Below are 19,766 nucleotides of genomic sequence, written 5' to 3'. Positions count from 1 at the left end.
TGGGACTTGTGCGCAGGCCAAACCTTGCTGCTCCCGCGCCAGTGGGTTGCTTTTGCCTTTGCCGGTCCCTGAGAGGCCTTGGACGCATATTTCTATGGATTTTATTTCAGATCTTCCTGTTTCCCAGAGGATGTCTGTTATCCGGCTGGTCTGTGACCGGTTTTCTAAGATGATTCATTTGGTACCTTTGCCTAAATTGTCTTCCTCTTCTGAGTTGGTGCCGTTGTTTTTTCAGCATGTGGTTCGTTTGCATGGCATTCTGGAGAATATTGTGTCCGATAGAGGTTCCCAGTTTGTTTCTAGGTTTTGGCGGTCCTTTTGTGCTAAGCTGGGCATTGATTTGTCTTTTTCTTCCGCATTTCATCCTCAGACAAACGGTCAAACCGAGCGAACTAACCAGACTTTGGAGACTTATTTGAGATGCTTTGTGTCTGCCGATCAGGATGATTGGGTGGCTTTCTTGCCATTGGCCGAGTTTGCCCTTAATAATCGGGCTAGTTCTGCTACCTTGGTGTCACCATTCTTTTGTAATTCTGGGTTTCATCCTCGTTTTTTTTCAGGGCAGGTTGAGCCTTCTGATTGTCCTGGGGTGGACTCTGTGGTTGACAGGTTGCAGCAAATTTGGGCTCATGTTGTGGACAATTTGGTGTTGTCTCAGGAGGAGGCTCAGCGTGTTGCCAACCGTCGTCAGCGTGTGGGTTCCCGGCTTCGGGTTGGGGATTTGGTCTGGTTGTCTTCCCGTCATGTTCCTATGAAGGTTTCTTCCCCGAAGTTCAAGCCTCGGTTTATTGGTCCTTATAGGATTTCTGAGATTATCAATCCAGTGTCTTTTTGTTTGGCCCTTCCAGCCTCTTTTTCCATCCATAATGTTTTTCATAGATCTTTGTTGCGGAAATATGTGGTGCCCGTGGTTCCCTCTGTTGATCCTCCTGCCCCGGTGTTGATTGATGGGGAGTTGGAGTATGTGGTGGAGAAGATCTTGGATTCTCGTTTTTCAAGACGGAGGCTTCAGTATCTTGTCAAGTGGAAGGGTTATGGCAAGGAGGATAATTCTTGGGTTGTTGCCTCCGATGTTCATGCTGGCGATTTGGTTCGTGCCTTCCATTTGGCTCGTCCTGATCGGCCTGGGGGCTCTGGTGAGGGTTCAGTGACCCCTCCTCAAGGGGGGGGTACTGTTGTGAATTCTGTTGTGGGTTCTGCTCTTGGGCTCCCTCCGGTGGTTATAAGTGGTAGTGCTGCTGTTTGTCCTTCACAGCAGTCATCAGGTGCGTCCACTTCGGACAGGGCTATTTAGTCTGGCCTCACCCTTTGGTGAGTGCCAGTTGTTCATTGTTTCTGGAGGATTCACATTCCTTCCTGGTCGCCCCTGCTTGCAGTTAATTTCTTCAAGATAAGTTCTGCTTGTTTTTCTGCCCACATGTTGTGGGCCTCATTGTTCAGTGCATTGCATGTTTTTTCTTGTCCAGCTTAATCTGTGTAAGGATTTATGCAGCCGAGCTGGAATCTCTGGAGAGGCAGATTTACCATCCAAGTCTTTAGTTAGATTTGGAGTTTTTTTTGTATTATCTGTGGTGGACATTTCTTAGTATTTTTAATACTGACCGCATGGTTCTCTGTCCTATCTTTTCTATCTAGCTAGATTGGCCTCCTTTGCTAAATTCTGTTTTCAGCCTGTGTATGTTCCTTCCTTTCCTCTCACAGTCAATATTTGTGGGGGGCTGCCTATTCCTTTGGGAATTTTCTCTGAGGCAAGATAGTTTTCCCTTTTCTATCTATAGGGTTAATTAGTCCTCTGGCTGTGACGAGGTGTCTAGGATTGGTAGGTACATCCCACGGCTACTTCTAGTTGCGGTGTTAAGTCCAGGGTCTGCGGTCAGTACAGTTACCACATTCTCCAGAGTACGTCTCATGCCGCTCTTAGGCCACCAGATCATAACAATATACTAAACCACACAGGAGAGCTGACAGATCCTCTATATACTACACCACACAGGAGAGCTGACAGATCCTCTATATACTACACCACACAGGAGAGCCGACAGATCCTCTATATACTACACCACACAGGAGAGCTGACAGATCCTCTATATACTACACCACACAGGAGAGCCGACAGATCCGCTATATACTACACCACACGGGAGAGCCGACAGATCCTCTATATACTACACCACACGGGAGAGCTGACAGGTCCTCTATATACTACACCACACAGGAGAGCCGACAGATCCTCTATATACTACACCACACAGCAGAGCTGACAGATCCTCTATATACTACACCACACAGGGGAGCTGACAGATCCTCTATATACTACACCACACAGGGGAGCTGACAGATCCTCTATATACTACACCACACAGGAGACCTGACAGATCCTCTATATACTACACCACACGGGAGAGCTGACAGATCCTCTATATACTACACCACACAGGAGAGCTGACAGATCCTCTATATACTACACCACACAGGAGAGCTGACAGATCCTCTATATACTACACCACACAGGAGAGCTGACAGATCCTCTATATACTACACCACACACGAGAGCTGACAGGTCCTCTATATACTACACCACACACGAGAGCTGACAGGTCCTCTATATGCTACACCACACAGGAGAGCGGACATCCTCTATATACTACACCACACAGGAGAGCTGACAGATCCTCTATATACTACACCACATGGGAGAGCTGACAGATCCTCTATATACTACACGGGAGAGCTGACAGATCCACTATACACTACACCACATAGAAGAGCTTATAGACCCTCTATATACTACACCACACAGGAGAGCTGACAGATCCTCTATATACTACACCATACAGGAGAGCTGACAGATCCACTATATACTACACCACATGGGAGAGCTGACAGATCCTCTATATACTACACCACACATGAGAGCTGACAGGTCCTCTATATACTACACCACACAGGAGAGCTGAGAGATCCTCTATATACTACACCACACAGGAGAGCCGACAGATCCTCTATATACTACACCATACAGGTCCTTCTCAAAAAATTAGCATATAGTGTTAAATTTCATTATTTACCATAATGTAATGATTACAATTAAACTTTCATATATTATAGATTCATTATCCACCAACTGAAATTTGTCAGGTCTTTTATTGTTTTAATACTGATGATTTTGGCCTACAACTCCTGATAACCCAAAAAACCTGTCTCAATAAATTAGCATATCAAGAAAAGGTTCTCTAAACGACCTATTACCCTAATCTTCTGAATCAACTAATTAACTCTAAACACATGCAAAAGATACCTGAGGCTTTTAAAAACTCCCTGCCTGGTTCATTACTCAAAACCCCCATCATGGGTAAGACTAGCGACCTGACAGATGTCAAGAAGGCCATCATTGACACCCTCAAGCAAGAGGGTAAGACCCAGAAAGAAATTTCTCAACAAATAGGCTGTTCCCAGAGTGCTGTATCAAGGCACCTCAATGGTAAGTCTGTTGGAAGGAAACAATGTGGCAGAAAACGCTGTACAACGAGAAGAGGTGACCGGACCCTGAGGAAGATTGTGGAGAAGGACCGATTCCAGACCTTGGGGAACCTGAGGAAGCAGTGGACTGAGTCTGGTGTGGAAACATCCAGAGCCACCGTGCACAGGCGTGTGCAGGAAATGGGCTACAGGTGCCGCATTCCCCAGGTAAAGCCACTTTTGAACCATAAACAGTGGCAGAAGCGCCTGACCTGGGCTACAGAGAAGCAGCACTGGACTGTTGCTAAGTGGTCCCAAGTACTTTTTTCTGATGAAAGCAAATTTTGCATGTCATTCGGAAATCAAGGTGCCAGAGTCTGGAGGAAGACTGGGGAGAAGGAAATGCCAAAATGCCTGAAGTCCAGTGTCAAGTACCTACAGTCAGTGATGGTGTGGGGTGCCATGTCAGCTGCTGGTGTTGGTCCACTGTGTTTCATCAAGGGCAGGGTCAATGCAGCTAGCTATCAGGAGATTTTGGAGCACTTCATGCTTCCTGGCACCTGCTCACAGTGCCAAAACCACTGGTAAATGGTTTACTGACCATGGTATTACTGTGCTCAATTGGCCTGCCAACTCTCCTGACCTGAACCCCATAGAGAATCTGTGGGATATTGTGAAGAGAAAGTTGAGAGACGCAAGACCCAACACTCTGGATGAGCTTAAGGCCGCTAGTGAAGCATCCTGGGCCTCCATAACATCTCAGCAGTGTCACAGGCTGATTGCCTCCATGCCACGCCGCATTGAAGCAGTCATTTCTGCCAAAGGATTCCCGACCAAGTATTGAGTGCATAACTGAACATTATTATTTGATGGTTTTTTTGTTTGTTATTAAAAAACACTTTTATTTGATTGGACGGGTGAAATATGCTAATTTATTGAGACAGGTTTTTTGGGTTTTCAGGAGTTGTATGCCAAAATCATCAGTATTAAAACAATAAAAGACCTGACAAATTTCAGTTGGTGGATAATGAATCTATAATATATGAAAGTTTAATTGTAATCATTACATTATGGTAAATAATGAAATTTAACACTATATGCTAATTTTTTGAGAAGGACCTGTACAGGAGAGCTGACAGATCCTCTATATACTACACCACACGGGAGAGCTGACAGATCCTCTATATGCTACACCACACAGGAGAGCTGACAGATCCTCTATATACTACACCACACAGGAGAGCTGAGAGATCCTCTATATACTACACCACATAGAAGAGCAGACAGATCCTCTATATGCATACATATATATATATATATATATATATATATATACATATATACATACATCCTCTATATACATACATATATATATATACATATACATACATATACATACATCTCTATATACTACACTACACAGGAGAGCAGTAATGTAGGTCCACTGTGTGTAGTAAAATACTTACCGGTGGCCATATTCCACTGCAATGAAGACACAAGCAACGACACAGTGGCAGAAGACGGCGACTGCTGCGTATTTTATTACACACAGGGAAGCTTTCTGTTGGGGGCGAGAAATTGTTTTTATTAGTACGATTTTGGGATAGATGTGATGTTTTCATCATTTATTATAGCTTTTTTTGTGGAATTGTGGCGAACAGAAAAAAGGACATTTGGCATTTGTTTGGTTTTTACGGTGTTTACTGATCGGGTTAATTGTTTTTATAGTTTGATAGATTGGACTTTTCTGAACCCAGCAATACCAAATATTTGTTGTTTTTTATTTTAAAAAAATATATTTATTTTCAGTGGGATAAAAAGGGGAGATTTGAACTTTTAGGAATTTTTTTAAATTTTTATTTACGTTTCACTGGTACAGTTAGCCCCCTTAGAGGACATGAAGATGCGATCATCCGATCGCATGTGCTATTATATACAGTACAGTGATACCACAGCATCACTGCATATAGAAGAAATCATGGTCTCCTTTAAAGCCTGGCTACAGGAAGAAGACCCCTGGCTGTCATTACAACCCATCGGCGACCCGCGATCACATCATGGGCGCCAATGGGTGAGAGAATGATGCGCACACATGTTGGCATGTGTTATATGCTGCTGTCAGAGATTGACACTGGCATTTAACACACGCCATTCATGTAAGGCAGATGTTGTAAAGGTGTTAATCACCTGAGGACCCCCTTCACCACTGTTTCCTACTCCACACTGATGAGGGGCAAATACCCCGAAACAGCTGTCTGTGGATGGATACCATGTTTTGGCATAGGTTTACCTTTATTGGATGCTGCCCTTCCCGTGGTTGTTCCTTCCCGGTGAAAGACCTGGCTATTCATTGCTTGCGTTGAGAAACACGTGATGGTGTCTCCGCGGTGTTGGCTGTTTTGATCTCCCCAAGGTCATTCATCCTTATGTTTATAGTCCTTCACCACTGTGTCACCCAATATCCTGTGGGCCCCCTCCCCCACTGTTTCACCTCTATCTTCCTGTGGGCCCCCTCCCCCACTGTGACACTCAGTATGCTGTGGGCCCCCTCCCCCACTGTTTCACCTCTATTTTCTTGTGGGCCCCCTCCCCCACTGTTTCACCTCTATTTTCTTGTGGGCCCCTCCCCCACTGTTTCACCTATATTTTCTTGTGGGCCCCCTCCCCCACTGTGACACTCAGTATGCTGTGGGCCCCCTCCCCCACTGTTTCACCTCTATTTTGCTGTGGGCCCCCTCCCCCACTGTGACACTCAGTATGCTGTGGGCCCCCTCCCCCACTGTTTCACCTCTATTTTCCTGTGGGCCCCCTCCCCTACTGTTTCACCTCTATTTTCTTGTGGGCCCCCTCCCCCACCTCTATTTTCCTGTGGGCCCCCCTCCCCCACTATTTCACCTCTATTTTCCTGGTGGCCCCCTCCCCCACTATTTCACCTTTATTTTCCTCTTGGCCCCCTCCCCCACTGTTTCACCTCTAATTTCCTATGGGCCTGCTCAGACAGTGAAAGGGGAGCCACAGTAAAATAGAGGTGGTTGACACAATGGGGAAGGGGGCCCACAAGAAAATTAGAATATCGCTGGGGGCCCCCTCCCCTGTGTCACCTTTAGGTTGCATGGGGCCCCCTCCCCTAACTGCCTTTGTGGCTGGAGATCTAGTCAGGGTGCAGGCATCATATAGTTCTGTACTTACAGTCACACTGACTGCAGCCATCCCTCTGCTCCTCTGTGTACACTATATGGCCGTGTTGGGTGCTGCTTGGGCAGGACAGCTGACCAATCACAGCACAGCTCCTTGCCTGAGCTCACACAAAGAAAACTAACGCTGATTGGCTGAATTGCAGCCAATCAGCGTTTACACTGCTGGCCAGGGCTTTGTGGAAGAGGAGCAGAGATACACAGCACAGGAGACAGGTGACTGCGGGACAACTGTTGTGTGCCAGTGCGTGTCTCCTCTCAGACTCAGCCTCACAGTCAGCTGTTCCTCTGACTGTGCTGGCTGAAGTGAGGGTCGGCACTCTGCACCACAGCTCTCCTGGCAGAGTAATGGCAGCGGCAGCAGGTGATGTGAAGGAGCTACGCCTGCACTTCCATCACCTGTGCAGTCTGCCAGCGGCGGTGACGGCTATACAATAAAGTGCGCCCTGCTGGGTGCACGCTATGAGCATGCAGGGCAGGCACAAATGAGGGAGGCAGGAGCTGGGGGCGGGGCCCACCGGAGGATTCTCCGGTGTCCCGGTGCCCCAGTCCGACCCTGGTTGCTGGAGTCCTAAAAGATCAGGGATCTAAGCCCCAAAGTTCGCACAACCTCCCGGCCACATATAAGAGGATCTATGCATACATTACAGTATACCACTGTTCCTAACCTAAAATACACAATGCAAAGACCAATATTACAACTCCCATCATTGTTGCAAAGTCTCGCTTATCTCAGGGAGACCAGGCAACAATGATGAGAGCTGCCTTCAGTTTGCGGCACCTGAGAACAGCTAACTGTACTGATTTTCCCAGGTGCCGATACATGCCAAACGGACGGCACACGGATATGACATACGGACAGCAAACGGATACACGGATGTCACATATGTTCATGCAGATGGCACACGGACACAGACCACTGATCTCAGCAGTACTGGTTTTTCCAGTACAGGAATCACCATGACCTGTTACGTAGGCCTTACAATGAGTTGCGACCTCCAGATCGGCCTACCAACTCAGCAGCAATCCGGCAGGTCACAAACTGCTGGAGACCTACCCGAGCGACACTGAGAACAGATGAAAACAGCACCTGGTAAGTACAAGGCCACGTGCACACAATGAGTATTTGATGATTTTTTTACTTCAGTATGTGTAAGACAAAACCAGGAGGAGAACAATCAGAGGAAAAGTGTAATAGAAACACGTCACCACTTCTGCATTTCTCAACCACTCCTGGTTTTGGCTTACAAATACTGAGGTACAAAATACCAAATACTGAATGTGTGCACGTGGCCTAACACTAAGGGCAAGAAATTTAGATTAGTGGCACCACTCCAGCACTGCACTAAGGCTGGAGTCACACATAACGTATAAAAAATCGGTCCGTTTTTCACGGCCGAGATTCGCAGAAATGTTCCCGAACAGTGATCCGTATGTCATCCGTGTGCAATGCGAGGATGCAATTTTTTCTCCTCAAAGTACCTTTGTGACATCCGCATGTCATCCGTATGGCGAGATTTTCTCGCCAGCTTGCAAAATGGACATATAATAGATCCATGGCCTCAAATATTCGTGAAAACATATATACAGTCTATATACTGTATATACAGTATGTCAGTGAGACACATATATCCCCTTAATGACCACCAATACGCCTTTTAACTGACCTGAGATATAAGAGAATAACATCCCCATACAGGTGACAATCCAGTAGCCGTCGGCTGTACACTATAGCTGACAACTTCATGCATCAGCCAAAATCAGTGTTTGCATCGTCCAAATCTGTTTAATCCCTTAGATGCTGCTGTCAATAGTGACTACATCATTATAAATGGTTAACAGAGTGTGGGGGCTTCCTCTTTATCCCAATTGGCACCCTCAGATCATGATTGCGTGGTGCTGATGTTTGTCATGGCAATTCATGACCAAATAGCGGACTTAGAGTCTGACGGCTGTAGTAATCTGTTCAGAAGTTAGCGACATATAGGTGGTAAAAATCAACTTTTTCATTCCTGTCATGTCATTTTGCATTAATTCCTGAAAGCACCCGAAGGGTTAATAAACTACCCGACAGCAGTTTTCAACATGTCAGCGGGTGCTGTTTTTAAAATGGTATCACTTTTGCGGGTTTTCCAATATACAGGACCCCTAAAGGCACTTCAAACATGGATAGGTCTCTAAAAAAATAAATTTTGTAAATTTCCTTGAAAAAATGAAAAATTACTGCTACATTTTTAAACCTCGATAACAACTTATATAGCCAATCACCATGGTAACACTCAATATTACAGTAGTCTGTACCATTAGTGAAAAAGACCCACAAGACCTATCATCTGATATATGAAACTAACACCGAACAAAGGATGATACATGGTCAGACCAAGTATAATGCAAAAATATATACTTTATTGATGACAATAAAACCAAGTGTATGGAGGGAAAAGGTAATGGCAACACATAGGAGATGCTGAATAGATAGCAGGAGGCACGTGCCCAGGAATATCAATCCCCAAAGACTCAGAACTATGGCCTAATTCCCTATTATATACAGGCACAGTATATGAAAAAATCATATCCGCCCCAGGATTCTCTATCCTCATTGCGGTGGGTACCTCGCGGCAGCAGCGATTATTACTTTGGTGGCTATGTCTCTATTATCTATGCATATTCCCTGGATTGCTGCCTTCAGCGTAGTGTCCCACCTTGTTAGGTCAATTTACTAATATCCCTATTTTTGTTGTGTTTATTTGGTTTTTGTATATTCCTTTATCCTTTTGCTGATTTTTTCATATACTGTGCCTGTATATAATAGGGAATGTATTATTAGGCCACAGTTCTGAGTCTTTGGAGATTGATATTCCTGGGCACGTGCCTCCTGCTATCTATTCAGCATCTCCTATGTGTTGCCATTACTTTTTCCCTCCTTACACTTGGTTTTATTGTCATCAATAAAGTATATATTTTTGCATTATACTTGGTCTGACCATGTATCATCCTTTGTTCGGTGTTAGTTATATTTTTAAACCTCCTAAAATGGCAACAAAATAAAACAACATTTTACAAATGGTGCTGATGTAAAGCCGACATGTGGGAAATGTTATTTATTAATGTTTTGCTGTGGTATGACCATCTGGATTAAATGGATAATCATTCAAAGTTTGAAAATTGCTAATTTATTAAAATTTTTCTCAAATTTCTGATATTTTTTTTATAAATAAACACTAAAACATATCGTCCTAAATTTACCATCATCATAAAGTATAATGTGTCACGAAAAAACAATCTCAAAATCACTGGGATATTTTCAAGCGTTCCAGAGTTATTATTACCACATAAATTGACACTGGTCAGATTTTAAAAATTTGGCTCCATCACTAAGGGGTTATATATCTTTATATTTCATACAGAGCTAGATAGCAGAATAGCCGATAATTCAATTGTCAGGTTCTGGAAAATCATTACAGAACCCGACAGGATATAAGACATGGTGTACATATAGTAAACCATTGCATATCCGTTAGATTTTTATATGTCCCTCACTAATAATGTTAGTAGTGTGTGTGTAAAATTTTGGAGCTGTAGGTGTTAAATTGAAGGATTAATTCACGGAAAAAAATGGCGTGGGATCCCGCTCAATTTTCTCCGAGATATTCTGCTACCTAACTCTCTATGAAATATAAATATAGATATAGATATGTGTGTCAATGATACATATATATATATATATATATATATATATATATATATATATATATATATATATATATATATATATATACACAGTGCCTTGTGAAACTATTCGGCCCCCTGGAACTTTTCAACCTTTTCCCACATATCATGCTTCAAACATAAAGATACCAAATGTACATTTTTGGTGAAGAATCAACAACAAATGGAACACAATTGTGAAGTTGAACAAATGTATTGCTTATTTTAAATTTTTGTGGAAATTCAAAAATTGAAAAGTGGGGTGTGCAATATTATTCATCCCCTTTACTTTCAGTGCAGCAAACTCAATCCAGAAGTTTATTGTTGATCTCTGAATGATCCAATGTTGTCCTAAGTGCCTAATGATGATAAATATAATCCACCTGTGTGTAATCAAGTCTCCGTATAAATGCACCTGCTCTGTAATAGTCTCAGGGTTCTGTTTGCAGCACAGAGAGCATCATGAAGACCAAGGAACACAACAGGCAGGTCCATGATACTGTTGGGGAGAAGGTTAAAGCCGGATTTGGATACAAAATGATTTCCAAAACTTTACACATCCCAAGAAGCACTGTGCAAGCGATCATATTGACATGGAAGGAGTATCATACCACTGCAAATCTACCAAGACCCGGCCGTCCCTCTAAACTTTCATCTCAAACAAGGAGAAGACTGATCAGAGATGCAGCCAAGAGGCCCATGATCACTCTGGATGAACTGCAGAGATCTACGACTGAGGTGGGACAGTCTGTCCATAGGACAACAATCAGTCATACACTGCAAAAAAACTGGCCTTTATGGAAGAGTGGCAAGAAGAAAGCCATTTCTCAAAGATATCTATAAAAAGTGTCATTTAAAGTTTGCAACAAGCTACCTGAGAGACACACCAAACATGTGGAAGAAGGTGCTCTGGTCAGATGAAACCAAAATCGAACTTTTTGGCAACAATGCCAAACGATATGTTTGGCAACACAGCTCATCACCCTGAACACACCATCCCCACTGTCAAACATGCTGGTGGCAGCATCATGGTTTGGGCCTGCTTTTCTTCAGCAGGGACAGGGAAGATAGGTAAAATTGATAGGAAGAAGGATGGAGCCAAATACAGGACCATTCTTGAAGAAAACCTGTTGGAGTCTGCAAAAGACCTGAGACTGGGACGGAGATTTGTCTTCCAACAAGACAATGATCCCAAACATAAAGCAAAATCTACAATGGAATGGTTCACAGATAAACGTATCCAAGTGTAAGAATGGCCAAGTCAAAGTCCAGACCTCAATCCAATCGAGAATCTGTGGAAAGAGCTGAAAACTGCTGTTCACAAACGATCCCCATCAAACCTCACTGAGCTCGAGCTATTTGCCAAGGAAGAATGGGCAAGAATTACAGTCTTTCGATGTAAAAAACTGATAGAGACATACCCCAAGCGACTTGCAGCTGTAATCCCAGCAAAAGGTGGCACAACAAAGTATTAAGTTAAAGGGGCCGAATAATATTGCACGCCCCACTTTTCAGTTTTTGAATTTCCACAAAAATTTAAAATAACCAATAAATTTCGTTCAACTTCACAATTGTGTTCCACCTGTTGTTGATTCTTCACCAACAAATTTACATTTGGTATCTTTATGTTTGAAGCATGATATGTGGGAAAAGGTTGAAAAGTTCCAGGGGGCTGAATACTTTCGCAAGGCACTATATATATATATATATATATATATATATATATATATATATATATATATATATATATATATATATATATATATATATATATACACCTATAATATGTGTAGACATTTATTTTATCTATTCTATTTTATCATGTCAGTGTGATTTTACATTACACTGCACTGAATTGCCAGTTTTTCTAATGGACACCGGTGCGTATTTCTCACAAGTCACACTGATGGTCCGTGTGGTGTGCGAGCTTTTCTCACACCCATAGACTTTCATTCCTCTTTAGTGTGACTCTGGCCTAAAGAAGAAATGCTGGTGAGGTGCCTTAAGTTTATTCATTGATAGACTGAACTTTTATGGATGAGTCGATTTCACATATGTGTATTTTTTCATTTTCTAATATTTATATTTTTAATGGGGAAATGAGGGAAGATTTACATTTTTTTCATGTTTTTTAAAACTTCTGTTTTTTTTTTACTTTTTACTGTATTTATAAGCCCCCTTTGGTGACCTTGTCTGATCCCTTATGCTTATACATTAATACCTCAGTACTGCTGGATAGAGCAGAAGTATTCTTTGAAGCCCAGACACAGGTGAGTTTAAACAGAGCTCTGTGATGGCAGGCATGGGGTCTTCAACAGACTCCCAGCTGTCATAGCAAATCATTAGAGCCCCGCAAGAACATTGCAAGGCTTCCAATGGGTACACATTGTTAAAGGAGTTGTCCAGTCTTTTTGCTAAAACTCTCCAGTCACTGTATGTGACTGCAATTTCTGAATCATTTCATCGCATGCATCACATGTTGTGATGATTCTCTGGTGTTGACGATAAGAGTGGGCAGTCATGTAACCACAAATATTCGATTTCCATACTTCCGGCCATATTCAGACCAGATGTGCATGGCCTCGCTCAATACACGTCTAGGTGGAATGTGGCTGGAAGTATAGAAATCACATACTTATTGTCACATGACCACCCGCTCCTACTATAAACACTGGAAAATCCTCACAGAGTATGATGCTCTCTGTGAGGATTAAGAAGTCTATAGTCACATAGAGTTACTGCAGACTTTTAGCATAAAACTGGATAACATCAACAACTTGACTGTAAGCCCGCTTCATACACCGGCTCCCGACTTGCACCGTACATGTACAATGAATTTGGGGAAGGGGTTAAAGCAAACATGATGCCTGATAATGTATGTGAGTGGGGGCTGGTGTGGAGACACAGCATAATATCTTAATTAACCAGATGGCTATTTTTAGCAAGCCAGAAAGAATAGGCTGTTATCTATATGTTGACTTTTGAATTTAAGCTTTTCTTTCTGGCTGGTCAAGAAAGCAGACTTTTGCTTGTGTAAGCCTGTAATATTGACTTGTAAGCTGATATTTGTACTCTTATCCTTGATGACTAGTGAGGTTTACTGATATGCTAATTATGCATTGTGTAGGCCAGATAGTTTGTTGACATTGACAAGAGAGGAGGAAAAAGATTCTGCCAAGACATCCAAACATCCAGGGGACCCTACAGGACTGCTGCCAATACATCATGGCTCAATCACGAGGGACACGGATCTTTAATTCTCCAAGATACAATAAAGGGGACCTTGGCCCCAGTTGAAAGAATACAGATCTGCTCCATTTACCATCGCTGAACCATGGATATGTTTGAAGAAAGCCAGGATTGATACCCACTGGTCACCTGGCTCCATTGACATGGTCGGAGAAGCCAGGTTGTGACCTTCGGGTCAACTGGCCTTGTACCTGAATGGACTGTTATCTTCCTACGCTAGTTGTTACCTCCTCTCTGTGTACGTGCCACAGGTGGGGTAGTCGACCCTGGAAGCTCTAAAGTAACAGCTGCCATTATCCCGGCGAGTCAGCAAAAGAGTGAGACTCTGTAATGTGTACCATCTTGGAGTATTTTGCTGGGACTGTTCTATGTGTTATCTGCCTGTTTTGTGGTTCAATAAAGCATTGCCACACTGCTTTACCCTAACCCTGTGTTGTCTGAGTAGCATTATGCCCACGTTAAAAGGAGAGTGGACTTCGGCGGGATGAGCCCTGGTCCATGCGGTTTTGGCTAGCAGACCTGAGTGCCCGCCTGCCCCCGTGTCTCCACAGCTGGTTTTGTGCGGGATAAGTTAGGGGCTTCATTGGTAATATTTTGGGGTACATACCATTTTTGATTCCTTTCAATAAATGTCTGGATCACATTCTTGTGGTCTATGGTGAGCACTTACATTGGGGTTTCCATGTGAATCCCACAAAAAGGCGGATGGAGACATTTTGGAGTCTGGGTTTTGTCTGAATTGCGGGTTTTGGGATTTACGCAGAAACCCTGGTGTAAGCGTTCAGCGTAGAGTGTAGGATAAATGTGACTGGAGCCCTGATAGCAATAGATGCTACTGCGCATGCATGGGCGCCATTTTTCTGAAATTACTTTTTTTTCAAACCCAACAGTATTATATGCAGTATGTAAAATAGGAGGCAGGTCACTGAAGGATCAGAGTGACCTGTCATAAGCCCATAAGTATGAATATCTGAACAGAGCACCAAATAAAGTCCCGCCACAGGCAGCCCCTGAGAACGACACTCTCATTAACTGAAAATTGCAAACACAGATTAAACAACAACCACAAGATGGATTTCTTCAACGAAGGAACCATTTTAACCCCTTAGTGACGAGCCAATTTTGACCTTAAAGGGAACCTGTCAGCAGGATTGTGCATAGTAAACTACACACAGTGTCAGGTCCGTGTCGTTATACTGAATAAAATGATACCTTGGTTGATTAAATCCGTCTTGTTGTTGTTTCTTAATCTTTATTTTCAGTTTTGTGTTAATGAGATTCTCGTGGCCTAAGGTGAGGTTCATGTGTCATATATGTGATGCTCTGATTATATATTCATAACGTAGACTGCTGACAGTTCACTGATCCCTCAGTGACCCGCCCCCTAGTTTGCATAATGAATATATTTATGTATGTACAGTATTTGAAAAAAAGCATGTCGCTTAATCAAAATGGCGGCGCCTGTGCACTTTCTCTTATCGGTTAGTGCCTATTATCTTCCTGTGTTTCAAAGGAAACCGACCTGACACTGTGTGTAGGTTACTGTGCACAATCCTGGTGACAGGTTCCCTTTAACGACCAAGCCAAATTTTACAATTCTGACCAGTGTCACATTATGTGGTAATAACTCTGGAACGCTTCAACGGATCCCACTGATTCAGCACAATTTTGGTAACATGATTTTTTTTGTTAGACGGGTTAAAAGTTGGCCAGCGATTTCTCATTTTTCCAACAAAATTTACAAAACCATTTTTTTAGGGACCACATCAGAGTTGAAATGACTTTGAAGGGACCATATGACAGAAGATACTCAAAATTGACACCATTTTAAAATGCGGTGAATAACGGCAATCACATGTGAGGGAACTGTAAAAACTGATCATGATCATGTTCTTCAGGGTCTCAGCTACCCCCGGAGATTTTCCTTTGCTGGGAAACGCTGCAGCATTATTTCTCAGTGGCGTTAAAAAGCATCGCTGAGGAATAGGTATCCTTAACTGCTGCCATTAAAAGGCATGTCAGCGGTTGTTAAGGGGTTATTAAGTATAACAGCGCCAGTCTGACAGCATCTGTAGTTTACTTATCTAAGGGAAGAGTTGGGAGGCCTCCATCTACATAAGATCATTGATGGATCCTGCCTAGCTCACATGTATAGACAATGCACATTAACAAAAATCCCAAATTGAAAGCAAGGTAGTTTGTGCATGCTTGGTCAATATCTTGAACCAGGCTGTCGGACGTGGCAAGGCATTGTAACGGCCAACCATCCAATAGGTAGGTAAATATAAAAAAAGTGCAAGCTTTTAGTCTACATTGTAAAATTAAGTTCATATACTGTATTGAATTACTTTTCTTTGTGGCTCAAGTATACCTGCCCTTCGCCATCAACCAACCAATCAATACCTTTCATTTTTCTATCTAGCAAATAGCAAAATTAAAGAAGTGATCTCATTGGTTGCTTTGGGCAACATTTTCACTTTTGTTTACACTTATTCTTCATGAACGTACACACTTATATAAAAATGAAAATATTATCTCTGGGACTATAGATAAAACTTGAGATTTAAGTCATATAAAATAAACATTTTTTCCTTACAGACCAGATTCTATTCGAATACGTTAATATATGAAATATATGGACCTATTTACATACCAGGATAAGGAAAGCTTGCTGCCATCCCATGCTTTCTTTGTCTGCAGTTGTCTCTCCAGCCTCTAAAACCAATCCAGACACCAGAATGATAATTTACTTATTGCGGTGTGGTTTATTGCATGCCGTGGTGTACATCTTATGAAGTCATAAACCATATTTGCATTTTCCATAACAGTCAGAATCAGATCAATCACTGAAGGAAAGGATTCACAACCTATTTTCATCAGATCTGGAATAAACTAATGAATTTAGTCCTTCTGAAAGGTGCCAGACTGACAGCTCTAAATTAATGCAGCACACGATTTTGTCAGAGATACCATATGATACTCTCTTCAGACTTCAATCACGAACAGTGAAAGTTATTATGGAAATATATTTTACTGATAAACAAAGGTGAAAATAGCCCTTAATATAGCTTACTACATCTGATATTTATTTTTGCATTTTTTTTGTCTCTTTTTTTTAGATGGGGTTGCTATTATAGAAAAAAGATATTCTGGAAGTATTCTCTAATAAAAGACTTCACTAAAATTATTGTCTTGTTATACAGTAGGTTGCTGTCATTTTACACATAATATTATATATATAAATATAAATATTATTTCTTCATTGTTTATTTTTATCTAAAAATCTAATTTCATGTAATATTAATAGCATAAATTAATGACATAAATTAAATTCTGACATTATGTAAGCATGTCTGACAGGATAGGACCGTAATGATTGGGTACACCTTGTTACGGTGGGATGGCTTTTATGCTTTTCTGATCAAATTAGTGTTAACTAAGTGCCCTATGTTATTTACATGTACTATTACTAGTTACTTATTTACTTACTACATGGTATATGCTCATTTTGTTGTTTTTTTCTTGGGTTTTATATAAGCACTAGCTGAAGAGCCCGGCGTTGCCTGGGCATAGTAACTCACTGTGGTTAGTTATAGCAAATTACAATGATTATATTCCACATAAAAACATTTCACATCATATACTCAACACAACAGATTTGCAACACAAATTAACTAAACGATTACGTAAGTATTGATAGTATTTTATTTTCAACTCATTCAAGAGCCTTTTGGATAAACAACATTTTTGGCTTTTCCTTCCGGTGCAAAGATGAACAGATTTTTGGCAGTTCCAACTCTTGAACAGGCCACGTAAAGTAGACCACGAGAAAAGCATGGAGATTGGAAATCGATCCCTACTACTTTGAAGGACTGTTCCTGAGCCTTGTTAATGGACATTGCAAATGCCAGTCAAAGTGGAAACTGGACATGTTTAAAAGCAAAAGGGAAATCAGATGGAATGAGAGGAATTCTTGGAATGAAAAGGTCCTCTCCTTTGGCACATCCTGTTGCTGAGCTGTGTATCTAATCCTATCCTGTGTGATAGCGTCTGCTGAGCTGTGTATCTAATCCTATCCTGTGTGCAACTGTCTGCTGAGCTGTGTATCTAATCCTAATCTGTGTGATACTGACTGCTGAGCTGTGTATTTAATCCTATCCTGCGTAATACTGTCTGCTGAGCCATGTATCTAATCCTGTCCTGTGCAATACTGTCTGCTGAGCCGTGTATCTAATCCTATCCTGTGTGATACTGTTTGCTGAGCTGTGTATCTAATCCTATCCTGTGTGATACAGTCTGATGAGCCATATATCTAATCCTATCCTGTTTGATACTGTTTGCTGAGCTGTGTATCTAATCCTATCCTGTGTGATACTGTCTGTTGAGCCATGTGTCTAATCCTATCCTGTGTAATAGTCTGCTGAGCCATGTATCTAATCCTATCCTGTGTGATACAGTCTGCTGAGCTGTGTATCTAATCCTATCCTTGTGACACTGTCTGCTGAGCTGTGTATGTAATCCTATTGTGTGTGACACTTCTGAGCCATGTATCTAATCCTTTCCTGTGTGATACTGTCTGCTGAGCCATGTATCTAATCATTTCCTGTGTGATACAGTCTGCTGAGCCATGTATCTAATCCTATCCTGTGTGATACTGTCTGCTGCGCCGGGTATCTAATCCTCTCCTGTGTGATACAGTCTGCTGAGCTGTGTATCTAATCCTATCCTTGTGACACTGTCTGCTGAGCTGTGTATGTAATCCTATCCTGTGTGACACTTCTGAGCCATGTATCTAATCCTTTCCTGTGTGATACTGTCTGCTGAGCCGTGTATCTAATCATTTCCTGTGTGATACAGTCTGCTGAGCCATGTATCTAATCCTATCCTGTGTGATACTGTCTGCTGCGCCGGGTATCTAATCCTCTCCTGTGTGATACCGTCTGTTTAGCTGTGTATCTAATCCTATCCTGTGTGACAGTTTGCTGACCTGTGTATCTAATCTTCTCCTGTGTGTTACTGTCTGGTGAGTCGTGTATCTAATCCTATCCTGTGTGATACAGTCTGCTGAGCCGTGTATCTAATCCTATCCTGTGTGATACAGTCTGCTGAGCCGTGTATCTAATCCTATCCTGTGTGATACAGTCTGCTGAGTCGTGTATCTAATCCTATCCTGTGTGATACAGTCTGCTGAGCCGTGTATCTAATCCTATCCTGTTTGATACTGTTTGCTGAGCTGTGTATCTAATCCTATCCTGTGTGATACTGTCTGTTGAGCCATGTGTCTAATCCTATCCTGTGTAATAGTCTGCTGAGCCATGTATCTAATCCTATCCTGTGTGATACAGTCTGCTGAGCTGTGTATCTAATCCTATCCTTGTGACACTGTCTGCTGAGCTGTGTATGTAATCCTATCCTGTGTGACACTTCTGAGCCATGTATCTAATCCTTTCCTGTGTGATACTGTCTGCTGAGCCGTGTATCTAATAATTTCCTGTGTGATACAGTCTGCTGAGCCATGTATCTAATCCTATCCTGTGTGATACTGTCTGCTGCGCCGGGTATCTAATCCTCTCCTGTGTGATACAGTCTGCTGAGCTGTGTATCTAATCCTATCCTTGTGACACTGTCTGCTGAGCTGTGTATGTAATCCTATCCTGTGTGACACTTCTGAGCCATGTATCTAATCCTTTCCTGTGTGATACTGTCTGCTGAGCCGTGTATCTAATCATTTCCTGTGTGATACAGTCTGCTGAGCCATGTATCTAATCCTATCCTGTGTGATACTGTCTGCTGCACCGGGTATATAATCCTCTCCTGTGTGATACCGTCTGTTTAGCTGTGTATCTAATCCTATCCTGTGTGACAGTTTGCTGACCTGTGTATCTAATCTTCTCCTGTGTGTTACTGTCTGGTGAGTCGTGTATCTAATCCTATCCTGTGTGATACAGTCTGCTGAGCCGTGTATCTAATCCTATCCTGTGTGATACAGTCTGCTGAGCCATGTATCTAGTCCTATCCTGTGTGATACTGTCTGATGAGCCATGTGTCTAATCCTATCCTGTGTGTTACTGTTTGCTGAGCTGTGTACCTAATCTTATCCTGTGCGATAGTCTGCTGAGCTGTGTATCTAATCCTATCCTGTGTGTTACAGTCTGC

This window comes from Ranitomeya variabilis, chromosome 2 (assembly GCF_051348905.1).
Source record: "Ranitomeya variabilis isolate aRanVar5 chromosome 2, aRanVar5.hap1, whole genome shotgun sequence".
NCBI lineage: Eukaryota > Metazoa > Chordata > Amphibia > Anura > Dendrobatidae > Ranitomeya > Ranitomeya variabilis.
The sequence above is the reverse complement of the archived record's forward strand: the minus strand, read 5'-3'. Positions refer to the sequence as shown.